The 14,325-nt window shown below is 44.3% G+C and overlaps 1 protein-coding gene across 1 annotated transcript in view; it reads right to left on the reverse strand.

Moving 5' to 3' along the window:
• The window catches only part of LOC111158694 (tubby like protein 4), a 228,917-nt gene that overhangs the window by 214,058 nt on the left and 534 nt on the right, over positions 1 to 14,325 (reverse strand). The gene's annotated exons all lie outside the window — the stretch shown is intronic.

A 14,325-nucleotide genomic window follows, 5' to 3' on the forward strand; every position in this document is an offset into this window, starting at 1 on the left:
ATGCACTCAACAGGTCTGCTGATTTTCCACCTGGCATATATGCTCTGTCCCCAATAGTATGTTAAGACTGGCCAACAGCAAACCCCCACCAGCCTCGCCTGCGGCGCACCTACAAGCTGACAGGACCAGCTCAGAGGGGAGGTCACAGGGCGAGGAAGGGGGTACAGGAAGGGGTACAGGACTTTCAATCAGCTGGTGCTGGTTCAAGCCCCAAGACTTCTGCTTAACAGCTATATGACGACAGGCAAAGCCCTTGGCCTCAGTTTCCTCATAAAATAAGAAAATAGGTGCTTGACATAATGTACAAGGTTGCTGTGAAGACCAAATAAAATGGCACAGGTGGACAAGTGCTTTGTGAACTACGTGTTAAGCATATGTGAAGGATTATTACTACTTGCAACAGAAAGTCACAAACCATTGAGAAAATCTCCAGAAAAAAAAAAAAAAAAGGCTGCCTCCTACTTGGCCAAACAGAAGCCAGTACAATCCAACAAAGGACATTCTGCTTTAAAAATTATATTCCTATTGGTTACCTGTGGCTTGGCTGGAGGCTTTCCAGTATCATCAACTGATTTACCAGTTGGGATGGAGTAGAGCAACACCACAGAAACTGGCTACAGAAATCCAAGGTCTATAGAAAACCAAAGCCAATGCCTTCTTTGCTCCTTCACCGATCTCTCCTCCTAAAGCAAGCACGGCCGTCATGTTCTCACCGTTCCCTAGACAGAAGAGCAGGGCAGGAGTATCTTCCAAGTCAGGAGAAGTTAAGAAAATGTAAGTGTTTTCAGCTAGGAGAAGGGAGACTGACTTGAACGCACAAGCAGAAGCTACTCATTACCCGTGAGAAAGCTCAGCCCAACTCACCGGAACCCGCTAGAGCTGAGAAGCCTACAGACCGTACGTGCGAAGGCATCTAAGGCCTCCCAGGCTGAAGCTACTTCTATCAAGCAGTGCAGGCACGAGGCCACCCAGCACAGCTTCCTCCACCTAATCGCCGGCCTGCCCTCTCCACCCCTTCTTTTTTTTTTTTTTTTTTAAGATTTTATTTATATATTTGACAGACAGAGATCACAAGTAGGCAGAGAGTCAGACAGAGAGAGAGAAGGGGAAGCAGGCTCCCCGTCGAGCAGAGAGCCCGATGTGGGGGTCGATCCCAGAACCCTGAGATCAAGGCCCGAGCTGAAAGCAGAGGCTTAACCACTGAGCCACCCAGACGCCCCAGCCACCCCTTACTCTCATCTGTCTCCACTTAAGGCCAGGGAAGAGATGGGCAAAGAAGCCACAGAGATTGTCAGAGCTTTCGAAGGAGTAAAACATGCATTTATCTGTGTCAACCTCACTGTTCCCATTAGGTACAACACACACTTCCTCCAGGCAGTACATCAGAAGACCGGCCGTACCTAGCACCAGGATTCTGAAGGGTGAAAGCAGTGAAATTCTGGGTTTACCTTGATGTCTAGAATATAAAAAAACTTCTTCACAGTAAAGGTGCCTTCCTCTCCTAGAGTCACAAATCAGTAACATATGATGTTCACACTCTGGTCCAGGCAAAAGAAGAATGAGGTGACAGAGTGGGAGCAAAGACACCTGAGGGAGTCACCAGGAAGGAGAAAGGGAAGCAGCACAGTCAATGTGGATAACCTGAGAGGCATCTCCAGGCCCCAGTTCCTTCCGGTCCCACACACTCAACAGTGCCGTGGCCAGGATGTCTGCTCCCCAGGGCACAGATGTCGCACAAGGCCAGCAATCAAAGATATTCTCCATCTAAATCCCGTCTGTGTGAAAGGACTGGAAACATTCCGCACAAACGTGCTGTGGGCACAGCTACTGCGTGGAGCACCCTGCCATTCAGAGCCGCCTCTTTAAAACCCACCCCGCTACATCAGCACGGTGCCCTAGGAGAGGACACTTGCAAAAAAACTGATGAACTCTAAAAGAAGTTGAAAGTTTAGTAAATGATACACCAGTATCTTAGTTTTGACAAACATTCTGTAGTTACACAGGATATTAACATTGGAAGAAGCTGGGGGAAAGGCATACAGGAACTCTTCGTACTACCTTTGTACCTTTTCTGTATATCCAAAATCATCCCAAAATAAAGAGCTTATTTTAAAAAGTTTTAAATACTTGTCTGCTTAAAAGAAGAGAGAAAAAATAATCTATGGAAAACTTTCGAAGCAAACCATCAAAGTCAAAGCATGGAAAAAAGATCGGTAGACCTGAATACATGACGAACTTACACTTCTATACATCAAAATACATCATCAACAGGGTAAGAGTTGAATGGCAACCAACCAACTGGGAAAAGATAACATACACAAAGGAAAGGGGGTTCAGTATCCATAACATAGTAAACTTTTTTAGAAAGATTTTTTTAGGGGCTCCTGGGTGGCTCAGTTGGTTAAGTGTCTGCCTTTGGCTCAGGTCATGATCCCAGAGTTCTAAGATCGAGCCGTACATCAGGCTCCCTGCTTCTCCCTCTGCCCGCTGCGTGTGCGTGTGCGTGCACTTGTTCTCTCTCTCTCACTCTCTCTCTGTCAAATAAATAAAATCTTTAAAAAAATAAAAAATAAAAAGATTTATTTATTTTAGAGAGGGTTTGTTGTGCAAAGAGGGGAGGAACAGAGGGAAGGAGAGAATCTCGAGCCGACTCCCCGCTGAGGAGCGGGGAGACCCAGGCTCGATCCTACATGGAGATCATGACCTGAGCTAAGATCAAGAGTGGGAAGCTTAACCAACTGAGCCACCAACGCACCCCAGTAAATTTTTTATTTAAAGAAAAAAAGGGGCGCCTGGGTGGCTCAGTGGATTAAGCCGCTGCCTTTGGCTCAGGTCATGATCTCAGGGTCCTGGGATCGAGCCCCACATCGGGCTCTCTGCTCGGCGGGGAGCCTGCTTCCTCCTCTCTCTCTCTGCCTGCCTCTCTGCCTACTTGTGATCTCTCTCTGTCAAATAAATAAATAAAAATCTTTAAAAAAAAAAAAAAAAAGAAAGAAAGAAAGAAAAATCTACATGTGTAGGTCCTCTATCTGCCACACTTATCTGCACGCACACTTCAGGTCTATGACATATCCAAACTCAAACTCAGGGCCTCCATAAACCACGTATCTCCTCCCACTCTGCCCACTGGCTCCGATTGCCCCGGCCTGGGAGTTCCGCTAGAGAAAGCAGAGCTTCCGAGCAGCGTTCCCCAGAGGCAGCTACCTTCTGGTTAATTCATTCAACCGTCCTAACCAAAGTCTCCTTCTAGAATCCAAAACTCTTTTCCTCTTTATATGCTGAGTCTTGTCAAACTTAGCTACTTAGTGCCCACAGTCATGAAAACAGGTCAAACCACAACCAGAAGTGGGAGCCCTGAACAAACACAAAGGAATACGAAGGCCCTACAAGGCAAACCAGACTCAAAACTTCTATCCCAGCCAATCGGGTGGACAGAAGAAAGGAAGCAGGAAAGCCTTTGCCACAGGCGAGCAGTCACTCCCACTTAGATCCTCATTTACTTGAATTTCTAGAGAAATTTGGTCAAAGAAAAAGCATCTTTCTAAATAACATACAGTTACATCTAGAGCCGCCTGGGTGGCTCAGTCAGTGGAATGTCTGGCTCTTGATTCCAGCTCAGGTCATGATCTCAGGGTTGCGGGACCAAGCCCACATTGGGCTCCATGCTGGCCATGGGGCCTGCTTAGGATTCTTTCCCCATCTCCTTCTGCCCTTCTCTGCACTCTCCCATTTCTCTCTTTAAAAAAAAAAAAAAAAATCCATTTACAAGTAACTCAGAAATTTATATTCAAACCAAACTATCTTAGTAATTTACTGGTTGTTCTTTTGTTTTTAAATTTATCAGGGGACTGAGAATTCGAAGAGAGAATAGATAGAATATATACATTCTCAAGGATACACACCCAATCCCCTCAGTGGATGCCTGAAACCACACATAGTTCTGAACCCTATTTATGTCTTGTTTTTCCTGTATACTTACCTGTGATAAAGTTTAATTTATAAATCAGGCACAATAAGAAATCAACAATGACAGTAAAATAGAACAATTATAACAATATACTCTAACAAAGTTATATGAACGTGATCTCTCTCCCTCTCTCTGGAAATACCTGGTGCTACTCTCCCCCTACCTGTTGCGATGATGTGAAAGGATACAGTGCCTACGTGAGGACGCAAATGACGCCAGCCCTGCGCAGAGCTCTTGGCCACAGTGACCTTCTGGTGCTACGTCAGAAGGAGGACCATCTATCTCCAGTCTCCAGCTGACGGGGGTAAGTGGAACCACAGAAAGCAAACCCATGCACAAGGGAGGACTACTGTGCTTCTTTCTAGATGTCCCAATATATATGTCATGTATGTTAAGTCAGAGTGAGACTACTAACAGTATTAGCCATGCTATTATACGGAAAATTAAGTAAGCAGAAAGTTATAAATCTCAAGCAACGCTGAAGTTCCACATATAAAACAATATAGAGGCCAAGAAACAAAATATTTTTCACACAGAAAAGTGTGACTGTGATTAAAACCACTGGATTAAACATTTAGTGGTTAAAAGTCTTTATCCCAGTGGACTATCTTCACCCAATACCCCCAGGCAGATCTCAATCTCTGTTACCCTTCTTGCATGGAGTTTCCCACTCGACGAGACAGTTCACTTCTCAAAATCACAGTATGTGGTAACAACAGGTAGACACAAAATGAAGCGGACGGGGTTACACCAAATCCTAACTTCTGGAAGCTCATTCATGATCTAATTCGTGAGTAAGTCCAGTCTCCCCAGCATGCCTCCTTCTCCAGACATTTCACCTTGGGTCCAACTTCACCACTCATTAGCATCAAAGAGGTCCAACTCAAACCAACTCAATTACCAGTCATTAGCAAGCCTGTAGAAGGTTTGATATTAACAGAATAAAATTTAAAAGTTGAAGGAATTGGTTTAAATTGACCTCCACAAATTAGCAGCATCTTTCAAAGGACAGCACTTACCCTATCTCCCACAAAAAGTTCTGGCTGTCTTATATACGCCAGAGAAACAAACTGATTCCCCCAAACCAAGCACATGCCATCTTTCTGTGTCATGTGAAAGACAAAGAACTTCACCATCTGAACATGGGCAAAGGACAGCCAAAGAGATCGCACCACTATGACCATAAGTCCGCCGAGCGGACCAGTTACGTGCAACACAGAGAGAGCTGAGAAAGGGAAGGCACTGTGACATCCCTGGGCTCTCAGAATTAAAAAAAGATACACCATTCCTGAACCACACGATCAACCCCACGACCCCTCTGTTTACTTACAGTAAACTTACTACATTAAATTCATAGAAAGCTGATTTCAAAGCACCTTCCAAACACTATTGCTTCTGTATATGCCTCTGCACGGGAAAGCATTTTTAGGCTAGGAAGGACCCCCGATGGTACTTAATGCTTCTCTAGCACATTCCTTGCACATAAATATACATAAGATACAAATATTATTCACTGCATTTTCATAAAATTTTTCAAAACAACATTAATTTTAATTGATGAAAAACTTAAATCTATTTCACAGAGCAATGAAATTGTGAGGCTTGTTAATGGCAGTAATTGCTTAAAATTAAAGGCTGACATAATTAGATAAAACTGAATTATGGTGATAATGTGTGGACTGCATATATCAGCACTTGGCTCTCCCCTGACAACACAGTCCTGGCTGGCACAGCCAGTACAATGGTGAGGTGGAGGGAGGTGCAAAATCAAACACAAACAGGACACCATAAATCCAAAAAGGCTGGGAACTGACGCTCTAGTGAGCTAGAACAGATAGATTCTGGGCGGCACCCCAATCCCATACTATTTAATTTATTCCCAAGTCCCTTAGAATCAAAGCTGGGGAAGGAGACAAAACAATATGCATGCCACTTTCCTTCTCACTTGTCACAGTATTTAAAATTATTACTAATGGAATAAGATAAGCAAACTGGGAGGTATCTTCTGCTAAGAACTGTGTTTTTATCCAAGCATTTCAAATTATTACAGAATGTATTATTCAGATATCAGAAAATGAGTCCAGAAAAGTTAACTTCCTAGACAGGAAACACAAGACAGGGTTTCTCATTTCACAGGAGAAGAACACCGGAAAAATGAAAAAGGTTCAAATTACTTATAAAGGCTGGAAAAACTCAGTGACTGGAGCTCAAACCACATTCATCTACCTGGTTATGCCCATAATTCAACCTCCTTCAACTCATTCCTCTAAATTAAACATGGGTATCGGTTTTTTGAAGGCATTCCTCTCTAATTTGACAAACGTTGACACACAGTTAAATTTTCCGATTATTTAACAATTCCCAACAGTAATAAGTCTGGCTGCCTAACAATGTCAGCTTTGGTTGACCAGGGTTTTCATTCACAGCATAAGCCTAATTTCTTATGATGCGTTTTGATATCTAACCGCTGGAGTTCAATCTGTCCATCTGGTTTTATGGCTAAGCGGGTTGTATGAAGCCTAAGAAGCAGATTATGTGCAAAGATAATCCTGCATATTCTCAGCATATGCTAACATCGCCACTGACCAACTTTCTAGGAATAAGAGAACAGTCCCAGGACGAAGCTCGGCCTGCTGCTCACAGAGGACCTCTGCCACTGTTCAGTCACGATGCTCAGTCCTGAAGTCATGCGTTCCCCCAGGGGAGGTAGCATGTATGCTTGGTAGCTGCACAGGAAGGAAAAGAATGTAGGGAACAACAAATGTGGAACTGCAAGGGTTTTCTGCACAAGACTCCTGATTTCCCTTGCGAGAGACTGAAAATTACACACACACACAAATCAGGAGTAACTGCCTCAGAAGTTTAAATGAACCTTCCCTTTGTCACTTGCAGAAACTGGTAACGGAAACATTCAGCAGGATGAAAGGGCGCAGTGACATCAGTCTATAACATTTAAGTGGAATCTGAAAACACCGAGGGAAAGTTTTTGAACGTAGATACAAAAGAGCGTTTAGAACCCAATGTTCCAACCATTAACTAGCTGGATCCACAGCTGAGACTTAAAAGTAAAGGTGGAGACTTTTGTCATAAAAATTATTCAATAAAAAGGCCAACTTCAGGGCACCTGGCTGCCTTAGTCCGTAGAGCACACGACTCTTGATCTGAGTTATGAGTTTGAGTCCCACACTGGGTATAGAGATTACTTAAAATCTTAAAAAAAAAAAAGGCCAATGGCCAACTTCTGAAACTCCTGGGTGGCCAGTAGTCATGATCCCAGAGTCCCAGGATCCAGCCCCATGTCAGGCTCCTTGCTCAGTGGAAAGTCCGCTTCTCCCTCTCCCTTTACCCCTCCCCCTGTTCCTCTCACTTTCTCTCTCTCTCTCTCTCTCTCTCTCTCTCGGATAAATAAATAAAATCTAAAAACAAAACAAAAAAGGCCAACTACTTAGCCTTAACTAGACATGAAAAAGCCAGTACAACAAAAACTTTGAACCTGTGGCTCGAGCCCATTCCAAGCTGGGAGGAGATACCCACTCGTCAAGACTACCAAAAAGAGAGCAGAAATAACCGTAACGACAGAACACCTTCTACTATGCATTTCCAAACCCTTCCACACCCACTAAGGTCTAAATTAAGTCTTTCATTTTGCAAAAATAAGAAATTAGTATCTTTTTTTTTAAGATTTTATTTATTTATTTGACGGACAGAGATCACAAGTAGGCAGAGAGGCAGGCAGAGAGAGAGAGGTGGAGGCAGGCTCCCTGCTGAGCAGAGAGCCGGATTGGGGCTTGGTCCCAGGACCCTGAGATCATGACCTGAGCCGATGGCAGAGGCTTTAACCCACTGAGCCATCCAGGCACACCAAGAAATTAATATCTTAAATCGTAGTGTGTGCTTTCTCAGAGCTTTAACACCCACACTGACTCTAATTGTGCTTTTGATTAAAAATAAGAAAGTTGTTCAAATAAGTCTATATTATCTGCACAGCACCTCTGCACACCTAAAGAATAATTCGTTACTCACTACAACCTACTACACCAATACTATTGGAGGCTGTCCATAAATACTACTGTTCTTTTTATTTTATTTTTTCAGTGTTTCAAGAGAAACATGACTTTTCAATTCTATTCTTAAAATTCTCTTTTAAGGGTGGGTATCATTGACACCACACACATGCAAGAATTCTATTCCTACTCACTGACATTGGAGAAATATATGTGATCTTGATTTAATCATATTTAAAGGGAAAAACGGCATAACTTTTAAAATCCATAAATAACCCAAAATTTTAATTTCAACCCAATGTTCTCCATGAAAGCAAGAAACCAAATAGAACTGACCCACTGGTATAGGTTCTATCATGCCAAAATGGGATGGTAAAGGGAAAAGAAAGACCAAGTTTATCAGAGTTTGCAGTAATTTATGGAAACGTGGTAATGAATTCAACACTTTTCAGCAAAGACTTTATTTAATGTTAACTAAATATGTACTGGCATTTATCTCCTGTCTTCCTAGAATGTCTTTTCCTTTCTTTAGCTAAAAGCACCCCAACTCTTCTTGTGACTCCTCCTGCATTCCATAAGGTCTTTGTGAAACAACTGAGAACAATCATTCATACACACACACACACACACACACACACACAAACACACACACACAACAAATAATCCCAGCTAGGCCAATCGTATGCCCTCTCTCCAGGAAAACTGAATCTTATTATGCAAGAATGAAACCAGTTGGTAGAGCCTTAAGACACGGCGACCAACCAGACCATCCAATAGGTGGTTCCCTAAGCCTATGTCCTCACAGGCCTGGTTCTCGGCGTCCAAAGCCTAGTTGTTCAGCACTTTTTATGCCTATATTTTATGGAAGTGCAATGCTTACAGTCCTGTAACCTGCCTTTTTAAATCAATAATATATCACAGACATCTTTCCAGACTGAAAACAGTACAGATCCATATCACTGTTTTCAATGGCTGCATGGAACAAAAGTACCATAATCTGTTCAATCAATTCCTTACTCAAAGTCATTTACTATGTAACTGCATACAGTAAGTAGTTCTTTATTATGTATTTATACCCTGTGCTAACTTTTTCTACAATATAGTTCTTTAGGATGAATTCCTAATCTGGACTTGCTGGACTAAAAGCTATGCAAGGTTTCCATTTCGATACATACCAGCTAGCTACTCAGAACGAGTGCATCAATTTACATCTCCGCTAGAACAGAGCACACGTTTCCCTTCACCTTCCCCAGCACTGGAAACTACTATCTGCCTTATTCCCCTTCCAGACTAAGATGCCCAAATATTGAGACTACCAAGAGAGGTTACAAAAGAATCTTATTAATATAATACTTTACATATATTACGCTTTACCAAATCATATCACATTTAGAGATAACGCGAATAACACTGCCAATACAGGGGCGCCTGGGTGGCTCAGTCCGTGAAGCATCTGCCTTCGGCTCAGGTCACGATCCCAGAGTCCTGGGATCCAGTCCTGCATCGGGCTCCCTGCTCAGCAAGGGGCCTACTTCTCCCTCTCCCTCTGCCCTTCCCCCAACTCACGCTCACTCTCTGTCTCTCTCTAATAAATAAATAAAATCTTAAAAAAAAAAAAAAGGTATTCCCAATACATTAAACAATACATTAAAAATGGTGTCTTAGTTCGCTCAGGCCGTCATAACAGAATACCACAGACTGATTGGCTTAAACAACAGAAATTTATTTCACACAGTTCTGAAAGCTTGAAGGCCAAGATTTAAATGCCAGCAAGTAGGCTTCATTCTTGAGGCCTCTCCTTCGGTTTGGAGGGAGTTGCCATCTGACCACATGCTCACATGACCTGACTTTGGGCCCGACTGGGACAGGGGACAATAGGCTCTTGGTGTCTCTTCCTACAAGGGCACTAATCCTATCATGAGAGCTCCACCCTCGTGACCACACCTAACTAGCCTACTTCTCAAAGGCAGCATCTCCAAACACCATTACACTGCAGGTCAGGGCTTCAACATAGGAATCTGGGGAGGACACATTCAGTTCATAACAAATGGCATCTTATCATTGCTTTGAATTTCATTTTTTTAATTACTAGTGAAATTGCATATTTTAATATGTTTATTGGTCATTTATTTTTCCTTTTTTTCCTCTTCGAAAATGGTCTGTTCTGATTCCAAAGCTGGAATAGGAAGGGTACAAGATGAGCCTGGAACATCTCGTGACAGCAGAAAGCAAAGGAGCTACTATACATTATCAGAGGCATGTCATAAGGATTTGGAGCCAACCTGACTAAGCCTTAGTCACAAATAGGGCAATTTGAGCATCAAAAGGAAACTGAAATGGACTGAAATGTATCATAAATACTAAAACAGAGGTCTTCCTAAAAATAACTCCAAAAAGAAAAAGAGAGAGAGAGAGAGAGAGAGAGAAACCCTCATCTGTCACCATTGGAGGATGCTAGGGAAGTAACACATGATTCTATTAAGTGGTAACTAAAGGGAAACAGACACTTTCCCCACCCCTCCTATACAATCTATGCCTCTGGGTGCGTCCTATACATTCTTCCATGCAGCAAAATATGCCACATTACAACATCAACTGGGAAATAGAAACATCATCTGAGTCACCTGCATATTTGAAAAAGGCGTGCCCTATGTCACAATCCACATGCAAGGGGAACCACAGGACCCCACAAGGTCATAACATACATATTAGCCTTCCCCTTCACGGATCTTGTATTTTTTAAAGGTACTGCGCACTAAACAACCAACTTTTCTGTTTTAACACAGGTATCTATAATTCCCAGTGACAAGTTCCTGATCATCATGAGGTTACCATGATTATTAACATTCAGTGTAAGATTTAGAATGTTTATAAACAAAATGTGGTGTGCACGTGTGTATGTGGCACATACATACACTAACGGAACATTTATTAATCAGCCTTAAAAGGGACAGAAATTCTGACACAAGCTACAGGATAAATGAACCCTGAAGACATGCTAAGTGAGGTAAGCCAGTCACGGAAGGCCGAAAACTGTATGACTGCACTTATCTGAAGGGCCCAAAGTAGTTGAACTCCTAAAGAGAGTGGAAAAGAAAAGTGATTGCCGGGGCAGAGGCAGGAGGGAATGAGAGCCCTCATTTGTTTAACAGGTATGAAGTGTCAGCGCAGGAAGACGAAAAGCTCTGGCCGTGGATGGCAGGGGCAGGGCACAGCAACGGGAACGCACTAATGCCGCCAAACTGTTACGATGATAAATTTTTTTTTAAGACTTTATTTGACAGAGAGAGAGAGCACACAAGCAGGGGCAGTGGCAGGCAGAGGAAGAAGCAGACTCCCCAGAGCCCCATGCAGGGCTTGATCCCAGGACCCCCGGATCATGACCTGAGCCGAAGACAGACGCTTAATCCACTGAGCCACCCAGGTGTCCCAAGAGGATAAATTTCATATGTATATTTTGCCACAGAAAAAAAAACAGTACGTTTGGTATGTTAAAATTTAGTTAATTAAAATTAAAAAATTAAAAGCAATTTTACATTTTAATTACATATTCCCTGCTGTCTCAGCAGTCTAAGGGCAAGTGAGCAACTTCAGTAAGGTAATACCGAAACCGCTTCACAGAGTCCTAAACAGGAGCCAATGTAATAACTAAATCAAAGTTATTTCGTAACAGAAGTTTTACTCAATTTTTAATGAATTTTTAGGAATCACATGCATCACTGGCCCACTCAATCTCTCTTCAATCTTTCTCCACATGCAGAAAAGAACGGGGAGCCTCCGACTGACACTGTAAATGCAGTGGAACAGATGAAGAACAATGTCCTAGCTTCGCCACACACGTGGTAAGCACTCAGTCAACATTCCTGACTTCCGGTACTCAGTGAATCTGCAGTAAAACTGAAAAGAAAACCTGGGCTTCCCCTTACGCTAGCTAGTGAGAAGGTGGACATTCCACGGGAAGGAAGGCTGCTGTCTCTTTACCAGTCTTCCATTACTTGGGATCTCGGCATTAAGGCTGAATCAAGTTTCATGTACCATGTATCTTTTCATAGGTCAAAGAGTTTTTCTGTTGTTGTTGCTGTTTTTCAATTCAGAGTTTTGGTGGGAAAAGTGTGTGAATAACCAAACTGCCACACTTACAGCTCCATATGAAAACAGAAAGTTCAATATGACACACACATCCTTTCTAAATGAGGTCAATTTTAAAGTATACAGTAGAAAACACATTATTATTCTTTCTCAGGCACAGAAAGCCATGCTGGCTTTCCACTCTTGTCCCCTGTCTGAGAGCTCCACTGTGTTAGAAATTTTCCCTGTATGACTCTATTTAACTCAGGTCTACATACTTCTTTTTTTTTTTTAGGTCTACATACTTCTAACTCTAGAGGTCAACCACCTCCCCTGTCACATGAAGATCCTACTACTTTCACCGCCCTTACTAAAACAGAGCACTTAAAACTCTTAAAATTTCCATCTTCAAATAACTCTTTCCTACAAATTAAGTATTGTTCTTTAAATTGAGGAACTAAACACTGGATTTGGCTTTTCACATTTGATTCACAGGTTCAGTTCCACGACAGTAAACTATCAAGACGCAAGGGGGACGCCTGAGGTCCTCCCAGTCTGAATGTGGCTATCATTGCACAATGTTGAAATCAGCTTCCAAAATGCCCCACCAGGCAGCCAGGAGGCTGGGCGGCTGCTCCCCGGATCTCAGTGTGGCTCTGTGCAAGGTGCCCTGTCAGGACACATCCATCACAACCTCAAACGCCAGCTATCTGATGCTGCCGGGCCTGCTGAGGAGCCCTCTCGGGGCGAAATAGAGCTTGGTGTGCGTGTGTGTGTGTGTTCAGCACTGTTCCCAGTGGTCCTGAGGGCAACAGCTCAAGTCCAGCTAACAAGAAACGGAAACCCCGGGGCGCCTGGGTGGCTCAGTGGGTTAAGCCTCTACTTTCAGTTCAGGTCGTGATCTCGGGGTCCTGGGATCGAGCCCCACATCAGGCTCTCTGCACAGCGGGGAGCCTGCTTCCCCCTCTCTCTCTGCCTGCTTCTCTGCCTACTTGTGATCTCTCTCTCTCTCTCTCTCTCTCTGTTGAATAAATCAATAAAATCTTAAAAAAAAAAAAAAAAAACATTTCCTTTAAAAAAAAAGAAAAAAAAAAGAAAAGAAAAGAAACGGAAACCCCAGACAGACAGAGGCAGAAAGAAAGGAACCCCCGCAAAGGTAGATTTTTACATTCTTCGAAACCTTAGAAATGATTTTTCTCTGTGCTTTTTCAAAAACCTGCCTCATGGGTGTCCTCAGGGCACTGCTGAACTGCAAGATACAAACAGGAGAGCCCCCAAACCCAGAAATCGAGGAAACAGTTCCCCGCAAGGGAAGCTGATTGTCCCCAAGAAGAGAAGTGTTAGAAGACTTTCTGATCACCACAGCAATTTAGCAGGTAAGTCACATCCATCCCCGGTAGGACTGGTCACCCTCATTTCCTTCCACAAAGCTAGATGGCCCTCACCTTTCCAACCTTGAAGTGGTGTGACAGGAGAAAGTAGACACCTCTCCCCGCTAATTGCCCAAGCGGGTCAAACTTCGGAACCAGCATCATACACTTTGTTTTTAAGCGCAGGGAAAAGAGGAAGGGTTGGTATTCTGAGCGGAATCTCCGTGATTTGCCAGAGGAAAAAGCACAGACCAGACAGCAGAAGCGCCAGCATTTCCATGCAGCTGCCACGACAGGTGACCGGGCCGCTTTGCAGACACCCCGCTCGCTCGGGGGTTTCACCGAGGCGGAGCGGGAAGGAGGGAAGGAGACAGACTGGAGGACGAGAAGGTGGGCAGAGGCAGGGAGGGAAATCCACTCCATCCAGACGTTGGGGAGGAAGAGGAGGAGCACAGCCCCTTCTCCCCGGGGAAACCGTTTTAAGGGATTTTCTCTCTCCACAATTAAGAAAAAAAAAATGGCTCCAAGCCAAACGCCTCCTGATTTACACACACACACACGCACACCAAGCTCTATTTCGCCCCATTTTCTTGTACGCTGAAACAAAAGGCTAAAACAGCAGAACAGCAGCCAGCGCCGCCCGGAGCCCGGGGTCCGCCACCCTCTCCCACCGCGCCCTCGGGAGAGCCCACCCAAGGCGGCCCGCCCGCCCCTCGCCCGGGGACCGGCCCTCCCGCCGAACCCCGGCGCTGCCGCCCTCCCGGCCCGGCGCCGCCCGACGCGGCCCCCCGCCCGCGCGTGCACAGGGGCCTGGCCGGAGCCGGGGGCCCGGCGCCCACCTCGAGGGACCGGCGCCCGGCCGGGGCTCGGGAGGGCGCTCCCGGCGGCGCCGGGGCCCGCCGCCTCCCCGCCCGGG

Source organism: Enhydra lutris, unplaced genomic scaffold (assembly GCF_002288905.1).
Source record: "Enhydra lutris kenyoni isolate GAN:26980312 unplaced genomic scaffold, ASM228890v2 scaffoldscaffold62, whole genome shotgun sequence".
Lineage (NCBI taxonomy): Eukaryota > Metazoa > Chordata > Mammalia > Carnivora > Mustelidae > Enhydra > Enhydra lutris.